Here is a 15,623-nt window from a genome sequence, read left to right on the forward strand (position 1 = left end):
AGGTGCCCATTCCCTAAACTGTATGATTGCCTATGACGGTACAGTCTCCAGAGTCTCCGTTTTATAACTCTATGTCCCATTTTTTCAGCCCACTTACCATAGTTATGCTATTCCAGACTAAGCTGAAGACTCCCAGTCCTCAACCCTTTACCTTCAAGTGCCCATAGCATGTTATGCCTTAATTCCATCCTTAAACAACTTAGATTCCATGATACATCAGTATAATCACTATTTACATACTTCCCCAACGTTTTTGCCTTTCTCTCTTTCTTACAACACGTCTGAAAAATCTTAACCATAATTCAACTAAATTTCTATCTGCTTCCCCAAGTAGCAAAATATGACTCAGAGAAAACATACAACTATGCTGATGAGTTCGCCTTCAACTTGTGACCCCCCAAACCTCAGCTCAGTCATGACTCTTGCTTATGAGTCATCATTTGTCTGAATTTGCTGTTTATATCTTTTTTCTCTCCAAACTTTCAGCAAATGTCCTTTATTACTGTATTTAATAAGCTTGGCTTTGCTTTACTACTATAGCAGCATTAAGAACAAAATTATTTATCTATTAAGAAAATCTACCAAACTAGCTGAATTTATTCCCATAACCCTTCTTACTATGAAGAAATGTATATGCTCCCATCTTAGCCAAAAATCCTTCACTTTTACATTGGATTCCATTTTTTTCCCACCTGCTTAAGGACTCTGCTCCTGAAATTATATCTTACTTACTCAAGTATCAACAGTTTGTCTCTCTCTGCTCTATTTGTCTATTTCCATTAGAATACAAATATGGTTACATATTTTTCTTTCTTTTTTTTCTTTTTTTTAGATGGGGTCTCACTCTGTCACCCAGGCTGGACTGCAGTGGTGCGATCTCAACTCACTGCAACCTCTGCCTCCCAGATTGAACCGATTCTCCTGCCTCAGCCTCCTGAGGAACTGGGATCACAGGTGGTACACACCACCATGCCCAGCTAATTTTTGTATTTTTAGTAGAGACGAGGTTTCACTATGGTGGTCAGGCTGGTCTCCAACTCCTGACCTCATGATCTGCCCGCCTCAGCCTCCCAAAGTGCTGGGAGTACAGGCGTGAGTCACCATGCCCAACCTACATCTTAAAATTAAAAATAAAATTCCTCCTTTAACTCCACTTATTTCGGTAGCTTCAGCCTGAAATGTCTGTTCCCTCCAATCTCAATCTCTTCTACGTAGTTGTAATTATGGCATGTTTTCAAATCTTCACATTTTAGTCACCTTTGAAACTATTACAAATAGGTTTTAACTCAGCATTCCACTGAAACAGTTCTTAGCAAACGGGCCAAGGGAAATTTAATATGTTTCCCAGTGAGTTTACTTCCGACTTGAAATGTCCCTTCTTCATGCCTCATTCGTGGGATGTCATTCAGATTCCTTTTAAATGGTTAAACAATATATATTAGAGCTCTAAATGTAAAAACATAAGGATTGGTATATTTTTGAGGGAAAAAACAATAAAATGTCCTTAGTTGAGTATTAAATATCCTTTTTGTGATACTTAAGTATTATTGACTTTGTAAATGACAATTATTTATTACTGTGAAGATTCTCAATGTTTTTATAATATAAAATTATGATTATTCTTTTTTAACAAAACAAAGAAAAATTTGAGTTTCTTCTTATTCAAGGTTACACTTTCTGACATTGATTCCTCTGAAGATGACAAATGCCTTCATAAGGTAACAGAGTTTTATAATATGCTTAGAAAATAGAATCAGATTGATATGGTTTGTGTCTGTGTCCTCACCCAAATATCTCCTTGAATTGTAATAATCCCCACATGTCAAGGGCAGGACCAGGTGAAGGTAATTTAATCAAGGGGGCATTTTCCCCCCATTCTGTTCTCATGATAATGACTAAGTCTCCTGAGATCTGATGGTCTGATAAGCATCTGGCATATCCCCTGCTGGCACTCTCGTGCCCCCTGTGAAGAGGTACCTTCTGCCATGATTGTAAGTTTCCTGAGGTTTCGCCAGCCTTGTGGAACTGTGAGTCAATTAAACTTTTTTTCTTTATAACTTATCCAGTCTCAGGCAGTTACTTACAGCAGTGAGTGTGAGAATGGACTAATACACATGTTATGTTAAAAATAGTCCAAAGAAATATTGCTTAGGTCAAAACCTGATGCTATCATTTACTAGCTGTGACTCATTTGACAGTTTCTTAAACCCTCTGAGTAAGTTCCCACATAGACCATAATGCTATGATGAGCATAAATGTATATGTGAAAAGTGCTTAATATCATGTTTATCAGACAATATAAGCAAATAATATACGTTAATTGGTTAACAAAAATCATACTTTTGTGATTTTAAAGTTCACTAATCATTGTGGAAAACATTATTTTTTTTTCTTTTTCCCCATCAAACTTTTATCTGTTAATTTATATTTCTACAAATTCATGGTTTTCTATATTATACCATGGAAGGTAACACAGTACTATTTTTTATTTTATTTCATTTATTTATTTATTTTACTTTAACTTCCAAGATACATGTGCCAACAGTGTAAAAAAGGTTCCTATTTCTCCACAGCCTCAATAACATATATTGTTTCTTGATTTTTTAATAATCACCCTTCTGACTGATGTGAGATGGTATCTCACTATGGTTTTGATTGTATGTCTCTAATGATCAGTGATAATGACCTTTTTTTCATATGTTTATTGGTCACATAAATGGCCAATGCTTTTTTGAGAAGCATCTGTTCATATCCTTTTACCACTTTTTGAGGGGGTTGTTTTGTTTTGTTTTGTTTGTAAATTTGTTTAAGTTCCTTGTAGATTGTGGATATTATCCCTTTGTCAGATGGGTAGAATGCAAACATTTTCTGCCGTTCTGTAGGTTGCCTGTTTACTTTGATGCTGGTTTCTTTTGCTGTGCAGAAACTCTTTAGTTTAATTAGATCCCATTTGTCAATTTTGGCTTTTATTGCAATTACTTTTGGCATTTTTGTCTTGAAGTCTTTGCCCATGCCTATTTCCTGAATGGTATTGCCTACGTTTTCTTCTAGGGTTTTTATGGTTTGGGTTTTACATTTAAGTCTTTAATCCATCTTGAATTAATTTTGTATAAGGTATGAGGAAGGGGTCCAGTTTCAGCCCAAAGTAATTTATAGATTCAATGCTATTTCCATCAAACTGCCATTGATATTCTTCACAGAATTAGAAAAAACTATTTTAAATTTCATATAGAACCAAAAAAGAGCTCAGATAGCCAAGACAATCCTAAGCCAAAAGAACAAAGCTGGAGGCACCCTGCTACCTGACTTCAAAGTCTGCTACAAGGCTACAGCAACCAAAACAGCAAGGTACTGGTGCCAAAATAGACATATAGACCAATGGAACAGAACAGAGACCTCAGAAATAACACTACACATCTACAACAATCTGGTCTTCAAAAAAGCTGACAAAAACGAGCAATGGGGAAAGGATTCCCTATTTAAGAAATGGTGCTAGAAAAGCTGACTAGCCATATGCAGAAAGCTGAAACTGGAAAATGTTACACTTATATTTTTGTTTTAGTTTTACCATATCTTTGTTAAATAGATTATAATCTTGGGCCTATTTTATAGCTTATAGAATTAAAAAAATAAGAAATATCAAACCTACAAAGCCATACATATATAAACTCTGGGTACTATTGTTTTAGAGTTTTCATGAGCATAAACCAATTGTCACATTTCATTTGCTCTGAGATGAGGTCCATGGTCAGAAACAATGCTGAGTATAATGACATGATATTTGAAAGGGCATTTTATAAGTTCCTGGATGGTAATTTTGCAAAATCCCTGTAATCAGATAAAGCAAATCAATACCTGTAGTGAGTAAGTATTCCACTAAGAACAAAGCTCTGCCCTTTCATGACGGAAGTGGCCTGGTGAGAACAACCAGGCAGCTGGCTGATCACCCAGGAAATGTTTCAATGTTAGCAGAGGCTGTATCCAAATCAGCCCAGGTGAGTGGAGGTCAGTGTTTTTCAGCACATACGTATTCTGCATCACTGCCACCTTAGCCACTTTGTCACCAGCTGATACTTGGATATGATAGTAATGGCTGGGGAAAGAGACTACCTGCCATCAACAGAACAGGGCATTCTATTTTCATCATTAAAGTATTGGTCTACTGAAACCACTTGTTGACAATCATTCACAAAGGACACCAATATCTTTATATTCTATGACCATTCAGTGAGGTCTACCCACATACTCCTTCCCTAGACCTCCTTGTCACCAATATTCCAATCACGTTTCTTCAAATAGTGAACCATACAGCCAAGCTATTGGCTTCAGCTCATGAATCATTATAGTCTCCCATCTTTGGCTCTCTCTCCTCCCAGGCAAAATGAACAACCAGGTGCACTCATCCACGTTCTGTCCACTGGGAAGATTTTCCTTTGCAATTGTCATCAGGAAGACCCTGTAGGTGTGGGGCTGCAGCATTGCAGCTGCCCATCTCAGATGGTACCTGCATATCATGCAGATCCATTCATAAACTAAGCAAGAGTTTTTTCACCCTTAGATCGTCATAGGGTACTCTAGTGAGGCCTTAGGTGCAAGCTGAGAGAGAAAAAGCAGTGTAGCAGGAGTAGGAGCCATACACATTTGGGACACCTATTCATGTAACTTACCTGTGCCTTCAAGGTGTACCTGAGTCCAATCTGGTAAATACCACTTCCATTTGATAATGGAGTACTGTGGTGCACACCTAACTGTGACTTTTGGGGGCAAAAAATACACAGTTCACAGTGAACTATCTATTAAGTCCCTGTAGTAGACCAAAATCTGTGTCTCAAAAGCAGAGTAGACATTCACCAAGGATAGTCAGGCCTTGAGCCCAAATCCTAAAGGCCTACACTGTGACTCACCTGTAGCATCCCTCTCTGCCACTGACACTTCAAGTTTCCTGAGGTCTACTCGATCATGAAACCCAAGAGGCAGAGCAGATTGCATAGCAGCCTGGATCTGTTCAGAGCCATTTTGTGTTCTGGGTGTCACCCAGCATTAGCAACTTTTGAGTCACTTGGTAAATGGGCCAGAGAAGCATACCCTAACAAGGTACACACTTCCTCCATAATCCATGGAGGCCTCACAGGAATAGCACAAAGGTGGAAAAACAGCAACTTAACCCTTACCTAGGAAGGATATTTTGACAATCTCCAGGCCACTGGGCCTTGGAAATTTTGAAAGACACATAATTAAGCCGTCAGAGATATTATGAATTTAAGGATGAAATTCATGGAATGGAAATACAGTACATTTTATTTTTATTCTATGCAATTGTTTATGTTTTTTGAGTAGTCTTAGATATCATAAAGCAGTGGTTCTCAAAAGTGAGCATACAATGGAATCACCTGGATATCTTGTTAAAACTCAGGTTGCTAGGCCCTAACACCAGAGTTTCTGATTCAGTAGATGTGGGATGGGAAGGAGCCTATGGTTTGCAATTCTAAGTTCCCAGGTGATGCTCATGCAGGGACCACATTGTGCAAACCACTAGATGGAGAAAGAAGTGGATGATTTATGGTAGAAAGCAAGTTATAAGTTGACTGTAATATCATTTATCACTGATAACTCTCTGTTTTGTTTCTGAATTTGTTCTGTGAGTAAAGGGTTATGACTCTGTGTAAAAGGGAAGTTAACAACATTCAAACTCCGGGTACCAAGTCTGCTGTAAGACCACACATACCTCTGCATCAAGCCTCCTTGTATCTAGGTGCTGCATGGCATTTACAAAGCAGAAGAGAACATTTAGTACATTTCAGAAGAGATAAACAATTTAGGATAAATATTTAATATTTTAGGCATGAAATATAGTGTTTTCAAAAAATTATAAAAATGGAGATGATTTTCACTTGATTTCAGTAGCACATCTAATAATTTAACTTTTTTTGAATCCTAATTCTAAATTCCAATCTAAGTTAAATTCTGATTAAGTTAATTCTTCTCTAGAACACATTTGAGTGAAGATTATTTTGTGAACAATGGGAAGACAATTGCTTGTGTTATAGACATTCCGTATTTTCTGTTTGAATGTTAATTACTCATAAGAGTCATTTGGTAGCTTTCATTCATTTGTTAATCCATTAAACAAGTATGTACTGAATACCTGCTATATACTAGGTTCTGTACTAAGCACTGGAATTCAAAGATGAATACGGTATAATTCAGCCTTTAAGGAGCTCACAGTTTAATGTTTCGTAACTGAGTCTTCTAAGAGGAAGGCCAGCATTCTGCTTGATTCTTTTTAGAACAATATTATATTTCACAGACTATGATGTTTCGTGCAAAATGCAGCTGTTAACCATATTTTTACAGTCATTACCTCCCTGGCTTGAGGAGAACAGTCAAAACAAAAGGTGATAACATTTATATTCCATGTTTTCTGCTTTTAAGATTATAATTCAGATTTATTTTCACTCAATGTGTCCAATTTAAGTCTATTGTTGATAACATTGATAACATCAGTAAGGTTATGGCTTTGCAATCAGTTTGAAATGAATAGTTCCAGTGGATTTAAATGATTTCTCTTTGAGAAAAAAAGTAGTGAATAGGTCATAACTAATTAGCATGCCATAAATCACACTGGTGTTCTTTTCTACTTGAAAACCTGAGAAAGGTATAGTAACAGAAAACACTCTTTCTTTTTCTTTAAGTGTTTGTCACTGCCTTTTAGAGGTAAATTGTTTCAATAAAGCTTCTTGCACACACTTGCAGAACCTTTGAAAGCCATTTTACTACTTCCTGTTGATAAACACAGCAAGATGCTCTGCATATCACAGAAGTGACATGCTTGGTCATTTGGGGGTGGATAGTGGAACTGGTTCCCTGTGAGGAAGCAGCCACCTGTTCACTGTTTCAGTAGGTGAAGCGAAACAACTAGAGCATATGAAGGAACAAGGTGGAATGACAAGACAATAAGAATAAATTGGGCTTAGATAGAATGGTGCAATTATGCTACAAACAGCCTGCCTTTCATTGCCATAAATTATGCTGGGTTGTATTTTCTGGATAAACACTTTGCTATTTTTTCTTTCACTGGTCTTCTTTTTACATTTTACCATTCAGAATTCTCAATTTTCATCAGTCTTGCCATATATCATAATTACGCAGTCTTCTGAAAGCTCCAAAGTTTATGAGACTTTTGTGTCAAATATACTAGGCTAGGCTTTTGTTTCTTTGTTCTTTATATTATGCTGTGGTGTTTCTGGGATAAAAGCCTCTCCAACCTCACTATAAGCATTACACAGAGCCATTTGGTAATGGTAATAAAACTAAGATTTTTTTGTAACAGATTTTTTTATTCTTTTTTCAGTTTATCAGAAACAATATTGAAGGACAAAAGGAGAACAATGGTTGGCAAATCATTGCTAATTTTGAAATATTGGATTATCAGCATAAGATGCTCTAATATGCCAGGTGAATCAGTAGTGTTCCATTGATTCACAAGAGCACTACTGTAAATAGCTCGGCAAATCATTTACCTCACTTTCTTTGGTTAATCAGCTGAAATTTATGTTGAGAAACCATCCTCTAATATAAAATTATGAGGGGAAAATTTTTTTTCTTTTTTTTTTTTTTTTTTTTTTTGAGACGGAGTCTCGCTCTGTCGCCCAGGCTGGAGTGCAGTGGCCGGATCTCAGCTCACTGCAAGCTCCGCCTCCCGGGTTCCCGCCATTCTCCTGCCTCAGCCTCCCGAGTAGCTGGGACTACAGGCGCCGCCACCTCGCCCGGCTAATTTTTTGTGTTTTTAGTAGAGACGGGGTTTCGCCGTGTTAGCCAGGATGGTCTCGATCTCCTGATCTTGTGATCCGCCCGTCTCGGCCTCCCAAAGTGCTGGGATTACAGGCTTGAGCCACCGCGCCCGGCCGGAAAATTTTTTTAAAAATTAAATTTTAAATTCTATTATACATATGCAGAACATGCAGGTTTGTTACATAGGTATCCATGTACCATGCCGGTTTGCTGAACCTGTCAACTCGTCATCTAGGTTTTAAGCCCTGCATGTATTAGGTTTTTGTCCTAATGCTCTACCTCTCCTTGCTCCTCAACCCCTGACAGACTCCAGTGTGTGTTGTTCCCCTTCCTTGTCCATGTGAGGAACGTGTTCTTGAGATGAGACTGATGATACCAATCACCATTGAATATTTGTCCTCTCAGTATATTGTCTCAGTTAGCCTATTTATGATGGGACAATAAAAGGGAGAATTTCATGATCGAGAACTCAAAAGTAAATGGAATAAAAACAAAGATAAATAGCTGGGGCCTAATTAAACTAAAGAGCTTTTGCACAGCAAAAGAGAATTTCCAAATGTCACCATATTGTCTTTACCTTTCCATGTTTACTGGATTTCATGGAGTCAGAGAAGCCACAGAGAAGGTTTCAGTGTGGCCTGATTTATTGAGAGCCCTGGAGTGCCCAGTGGGCATCCCACCCTGAGTGCAGTGCAAGAAAGCCAAATCTCCAAAAAGCTTTTGTTGTTTCGTTGTTTGTTTTGTTGTATCTCATTAAAAAAGAACAAAACCAGAAGCAGCTTGGTATTATCAAATTCTACTGGCCTGGGATGTTGGAGTCTCTGGCTCAACAACTCATCTGCTTTTTAGGTTTGAGAAATTTACTTGTTTTCTTTGGTCTTTAGTTTTTTCATCTGTGAAATAAGGAAGTTAGGCCCATTTTGTTGTTACACTCTCATGTAACGTTTCCCTGATCATTACTGATATTGAACATTTTTTTTTTCATATGTTTGTTGGCCATTTGTATATCTTACTTTAAAAATTGTCTATTCATGTCTTTAGCCCACACTTTGATTGGATTGTTTGGTTTTTTCTTACTGATTTGTTTGACTTTGTTGTAGATTGTGGATGTTAGTCCTTTGTCAGACGTATAGATTGTGATGATTTTTCTCCCACTCTGTGGGTTATCTGTCTATTCTGCTGACTGTTCCTTTTGCTGCACAAAAGCTCTTTAGTTTAAATAGGTCCCAGCTATTTATCTTTGTTTTTATTGCATTTGCTTTAGGATTCTTGGTCATGAAATCTTTGCCTAAGCCAATGTCTAGAAGGATTTTGCCAATGCTATTTTCTATAATTTTTATAGTTCCAGGTCTTAGGTTTAAGTCCTTAATCCATCTTGAGTTGATTTTTGTATAAAGTGAGGGATGAGGATCCAGTTTCCTTCTCCTACATGTGGCTAGCCAATTATCCCAGCACGATTTGTTGGAAAGGGTGTCCTTTCCCTGTTTTATGTTTTTGTTTGCTTTGTCGAAGATCAGTTGACTGTAAGTATTTGGGTTTATTTCTGGATTCTCTATTCTGTTTCATTAGTCTGTGTGCCTTTTTTTATACCAGTGCCATGCTGTTTGGGTGACCATGGCCTTATAGTTTAGTTTGAAATCAGGTAGTGTGATGCCTCCAGATTTGTTCTTGTTGCTTAGTCTTGCTTTGGCTGTGTGGGCTCATTTTTTGGATCCATATGAATTTTAGAATTATTTTTTCTACTTCTGCGTAGAATGATGGTGTTATTTTGATGGGGATTGCATTAAATTTGTAAATTACTTTGGGCAGTATGGTCATTTTCACAGTATTTTTTCTACCTATCCATGAGCATGGGATGTGTTTCCATTTGTGTCATCTATGATTTATTTCAGCAGTGTTTTGTAGTTTTCCTTGTAGAGGTCTTTTGGCTCCTTAGGTATATACCCAAGTTGTTTTTTGTTTTTTGTTTTTTTTGCTTTTGCAGCTATTGTAAAAGGGGTTGAGTTCTTGATTTGATTCTCCACTTGGTCGCTGTTGGTGTATAGAAGAGCTACTGATTTGCGTACATTAATCTTGTATCTAGAAACTTTGCTGAATGCTTTTATCAGTTCTAGGAGCTTTCTGGAGGAGTCCTTAGGGTTTTCAAGGTAAATGATCATATCATCATCAAACAGTGACAGTTTGACTTCCTCTTTGCCAATGTGGATGCACTTTACTCTTTCTCTTGTCTGATTGCTCTGGCTAGGATTTCTAGTACTTTGTTGAAGAGGAGTGGTGAGAGTAGGCATCCTTGTCTTCTTCCAGTTCTCAGAGGGAATGCTTTCAACATTTCCCCATTCAGTATTACGTTGGCTGTGGGTGTGTGCTAGATGGCTTTTACTACCTTAAGGTATGTCCCTTTTATGCTGATTTTGCTGAGAGTTTTAATCATAAAGAGATGCTGGATTTTGTCAAATGCTTTTTCTGCATCTATTGAGATGATCATGTGAATTTGTTTTTAATTCTGTTTATGTGGTGTACCACATTTATTGATTTGTGTATATTAAGCCATCCCTGCATCTCTGGTATGAAAACCACTTGATCATAGTGGGCCATCTTTTTGATATGTTGTTGGATTCGGTTAGCTAGTATTTTGTTAAGGATATTAGCATCTATATTCATCAAGGATATCAGTCTACAGTTTTCTTTTTGGTTATGTCCTTTCCTGGTTTTGGTATTAGGGTGCTGCTGGCTCCATAAGTTGAATTAGGGAGAGTTCCTTCTTTCTCTATCTTGTGGAATACTGTTCAAAAAGATTGGTACCAATTCTTATTTGAATGTCTGGTAGAATTCTGCTGTGAATCCATCTGGTCCTAGACATGTTTTGCTGGTAATTTTTAAATTACCATTTCAATCTCCCTGCTTGTTATTGGTCTGTTCAGGGTATCTAATTCTTCCTGATTAAACTAGGAGGGTATATTTTTACAGGAATTTACTCATCTCTTCTAGGTTTTCTAGTTTATGTGTGTATAGGTGTTTATAGTAGCCTTGAATGATCTTTTGTATTCCAGTGGTGTCAGTTGTAATATCTCCTGTTTCATTTCTCAGTGAGGTTATTTGGATTTTTTCTCTTCTTTTCTTGGTTAGTCTTGCTAATGGTCTATCAATTTTATTTATCTTTTCAAAGAACCAGCTTTTTGGTTCATTTATTTTTTGTACTTTTTTTGGTTTCAATTTCATTTAGTTCTGCTCTGATCTTGATAATTTCCTTTCTTCTGCTGGGTTTGGGTTTGGATTATTCTTGTTTCTCTATTTCCTTGAGATGTGACCTTAGAATGTCAGTTTGTGCTCTTCCAGTTTTTTGATGTAGGCACTTAGGCTTATGAACTTTCCTCTTGGCACTGCCTTTGCTTCAGCCCAGAGGTTTTGATAGATTGTGTCATTATTGTCATTCAGTTTGAAGAATTTTTTTATTTCACTCTTGATTTCGTTTTTGACCCAGAAGATGACGCTTTCCAGAAAGCATCAACTGTAGTAGTGTACAAAGGGACAGGTGGTGGGTGGGGCCCTAGAACTCCCAAGATTATATGCCGTTTGTCTTCCGCTACCAGGATGGATAAGGAAGGACCATCAGGTGGGGACAGGGCTAGGCATCACTGAGATCAGACACTCCTTGGGCGGGTCTTGCTGTGGCTGCTGTGGGGGATGCAAGTGAGGTTCCCAGGTCACTGGAGTTGTATACCTGGTGAATTATGGCTGCCTCTGCTAAGTCATGCAGGTTGTCAGGGAAGTGGGGGAAAGCCAGTAGTCACAGGCCTCCCCCAGCTCCCATGCAAACCGAAGGGTCTCAATTCCACCATGTACCTTGCAACAGCCCCAAGTCTGTTTCCAAGCAGAGGGCATGGTGGACTTGAAAACTTGCCCTGGGATACCTGCCTTCCAACTGTGAAAGAAAAGGGCTTGGTTCTTCCCCCACCTGTAAAGTCTGCACACCAGATTTGTGCCTTCCCCTGATTTCTGGCCAGGAGGTTTCTCGATCTGTTCAAATTGTTACAAAACTCAGCTAGAGATTCCCTTCTCCCTGTGGAGTTATACCTCCTGCTCCTCTGGTCACCCTCCCAAAGGATCCCTGTGGTGCCAGGCAAGGATGGCCTGCTAGGAGATGCAGCAAGCTCCCAGGGCCTTTCTGCTGCTTCCTCTACCCCTGTATTTCACTTTGCTGTCTAAATTGACTCAGCTCCAGGTAAAGTCAGAAACGTCTCCCACAAACAGACTTTCAGCTTCTCCAGTGGGAGTGTGTGTTCTGGAGAGAAGGGTCTCCCTTTCCTACTTCTGCATTTGTATATGGAGTGTCTTCTGGGTCCTACAGGAGCAGTTCACTTCCTTCAGAGGGTCTGTGTGTCTTCTCAGGGTTGTTGGTTTGCTTTTGCAGTCGATCTGGAGCTAAAATTCACAATGCGAGCTTCCGCAAGCTGTTCTGTCTGGAACTGCAATCTAGTCCTGCCTCCGGTCCTCCATGATGATGATTCTTGAGATGGGATTTTAATATCAATAATTTTCATGGGGATCTTTATCCATCCAAACATATGAAAGTGACTTAACTGGAGTAAATTTCAGGAATTACTTGGGCTCAATATAAAAATTATCCTTTTATGTAATGTCCTTAGTCTGTTTCACACTGCTGAAGTTGATGGAATTGTCCCAGGAAATCACTGCTGTATAAAGTCTAATGATGCTCTATCTGAGTTGACCTGTATCCATTAGAGTTTTTGACCTAGTGTCAAGGCACAAGCACTTAAATAATTGTCAGAAGGCCTGGACAGAAGACCTTGATTCGCCATTTTATAGCTAGCAACTGGTATCTGGTAATCCATGCAACTGTCTCAGAATTAACAAGTACATGAGCTTCTTGTGAAAGATCAATGAAACGATTTGTGAAAACTGCAATGCATAATGAATAACCATGATTATTAAGGATAAATTTAGAATATTTGTAGGAGCTCTCTTTTTCTCTTCTCTAAGCCATGTTTACTCTCTTTACAGCAAGTGTGGATGGTTGAAGGATCTCTCTCCCTCATTTGTTTTGGATTATTTGGTTCAAAGCATTGTCTGCTTTCTTTTTTAATTTCATTCTATATAGAAGAGTACTCTTCATAGAAGAGCAAGGAGAAAAGTTGTTTGGGGCCAGAGTGGGCAAGTAGATGTGAAAATTCTTGATGCTTTAAAAGTAGCATATAGGCTGGGAGTGGTGGCTCATGCTTGTAATCTCAGAACATTGGGAAGCTGAGACCGGTGGATCACCTGAGGTCAGGAGTTCGAGATCAGCCTGGCCAACAAGCTGAAACTCTATCCCTACTAAAAATACAAAAAAAAAAATAGCCAGGCATAGTGACGCTCACCTGTAATTCCAGCTACTCAGGAGGCTGAGGCAGGAAAGTTTCTTGAACCTGGGAGGCGGAAGTTACAGTGAGCTGAGATCACGCCATTGCACTCCAGGCTTAGTGACAGAGCAAGACTCTGTCTCAAAATAAAGAAAGAAAAAATTAAAAGTAGCATACCCAGAGAGAAAGATAACAGTAATTTTCTAAACAAAAGATGCCACTTTGCTACTACTTGGTTTATTTTCTTGAAGAAGAGGAATTGGAAAAGTATTGAAATTTAGCAAAAATTATTGTTATTTATTTCTATATTTATTTTTTCTTTATGGTCTTTACTTGCAAATAGTTGAATTAATTATATTATTTGGTCTATGAAAAACATCACCACTGGCTTATGCAAGGCCTGCCTGATTATACATTTATGTGTATGTGTGAATATGTAATATGTACATAGAGATATATATATTCAAATACATTCTTGTAAGCAGTATTTCTGTTGTCTGTTTACGTACATTTTAGGATTGCATAGGTTATTGTGTTCTAATGCTTTCTTATTCTATTGTACTTTTGCTCAGCATTTTTTAAAACTTGTCTCTGTTAATATGTGCACCTTGTCTCTATCTTGTAATTTCTCAGTATTGTTCTCCGGAGATAGACTTCGAGATTGCGTCTAGGGCCTTGTCATCACAGGATAACACCAGGATGAATATCCTTACATATTTTCCCTTGTGTGAGAATATCTTTAGAATATGTATCTATGATCTGACTTTCTAAGATTTGCACATGCTTAAATTTTGTATTGCCAGATTACTGTCCAGAGTGGCAAGCTACATGATTACTAAAAATAAGGATATTCTACTTTATCATTTTACCTTCCACACTGAGGTTTTTGATACATCTAGTTTCAAACTTGGAACATGGTATTATGCAGGGATACAGTTTTATCATTTTTCCCTAGTAGTAAAACATGTCCTAGTACCATCTTCTAAATCATCTATTTTTCCCGTTGGTTTTAGCGGCATATTTATTATATTTTCAGTTGCCACTTATAAATTGACCATTCTTAAATCTCTCTCTTGTGTTCTGTTGGTTTCCACTTCCCTACCAGTGTTATTATATTTATTTCCATACTTTGCAGTTTATCTGCACATTTGTCTTCTTTTCAGAATGAGCCCCATATCAGAGAGCAGCCTGTGCGCAGAGCGCAGGTGAAGTCTTCCATTTGCAGTCCCTCAGCAGGTACATCCCAGGCCAGTGACTTGACTTTAGACTCAGAAAAAAAAAACAGCATCTGACTGAGAGGGATCCAGCTGGGAGAAAGCAGTCTCTCAGCTTGAATCTACTGGCTCTGAAGCTGGGAGTGGGGAGAAGGGAAATAAATGCCCTTTGGTGACTCGTCCTGCTAATAGCTGTTTTTCCTGCCCTGGTTTTTATCATGCTCCACCATCAGTTTGAGTTGCTGATTATTTCTCTGGAAATAGGATAGGCAATCATTTTACAAGGCAATATGGGGCAAGTAAATCCTGAAGTAGAAGATTTTCTCCAGCATTGACACAGTCCTCAGGCAGCTACAGAGCCCACTCTGCTCCTCAAATCTACAGGGCTCTGCAAGTCCTGGTGATTTACCTTTGTGACAGGTGACAGACACTCAGGAAGTTCATAATAGAAAAGGAGGCAGAGCAATGAACATCAGCAGCAAAGTACAGTAAAGCATCCATTTCTTTTTTTAAATGTTATACTTTCTTTTAATTAACAACTTGATGTCTTGTAGAATTTTTAGGTTCAGAAGATAGCAAGAACAGCTATGAATGCTACAATTCAAGGAATCGCAGTGTATCTCCATGATCATTTTTCTGTACCATCCAGTATACTATGATCTTGGATTTTTTTTGGCATCACAATCATGAGGATGTTCAAGTCTTTTAGTAGAGTATCAACAGTATGAAAGGAAGGGACTTCAAAGCTAAAATGCCTGAATTAAAGTCCTACCTCCAGTGCTTGTTAAATGTGATCCTGGGTACATTGGTTTTATTTTTGGTGAAAGTTATAAATGAAATGCTTACACAGGGAATTCATACTGAATATGGTTAGCATTATCTCACCTGGTAAGTCAGGAACAAAAGTAATGTCATCAGGTTCAGATTTGGAATGCATTCTCTGGGATGAAGATGGTGGAAAATAGTTTCTTCTATTCTGTAAATGTTTTTATTGTTCTTTGCAGTTTTTTTTTATCACAGTTTTTTGTGGTTAGACAAAACTATTGAAACACAACTGATTAGTACTTAACTTTCTTCCTCTTTTTTTTTTTTTTTTTTGAGATGAAGTTTCATTCTTGTTGCCCAGGCTAGAGTGCAGTGGCTTGATCTCGACTCACTGCAACCTCTGCCTCCCCAGTTCAAGTGATTCTTCTGCCTCAGCCCCGCCAAGTAGCTGGCATTACAGGTGCCCACCACCACACCTGGCTAATTTTTGTAT

At 38.2% G+C, this 15,623-nt stretch overlaps 1 protein-coding gene across 1 annotated transcript in view; it reads left to right on the plus strand.

Moving 5' to 3' along the window:
* The window catches only part of SNTG1 (syntrophin gamma 1), an 895,276-nt gene that overhangs the window by 260,076 nt on the left and 619,577 nt on the right, over positions 1 to 15,623 (plus strand). The window lies entirely within an intron of this gene.

Source organism: Papio anubis, chromosome 8 (assembly GCF_008728515.1).
Source record: "Papio anubis isolate 15944 chromosome 8, Panubis1.0, whole genome shotgun sequence".
NCBI lineage: Eukaryota > Metazoa > Chordata > Mammalia > Primates > Cercopithecidae > Papio > Papio anubis.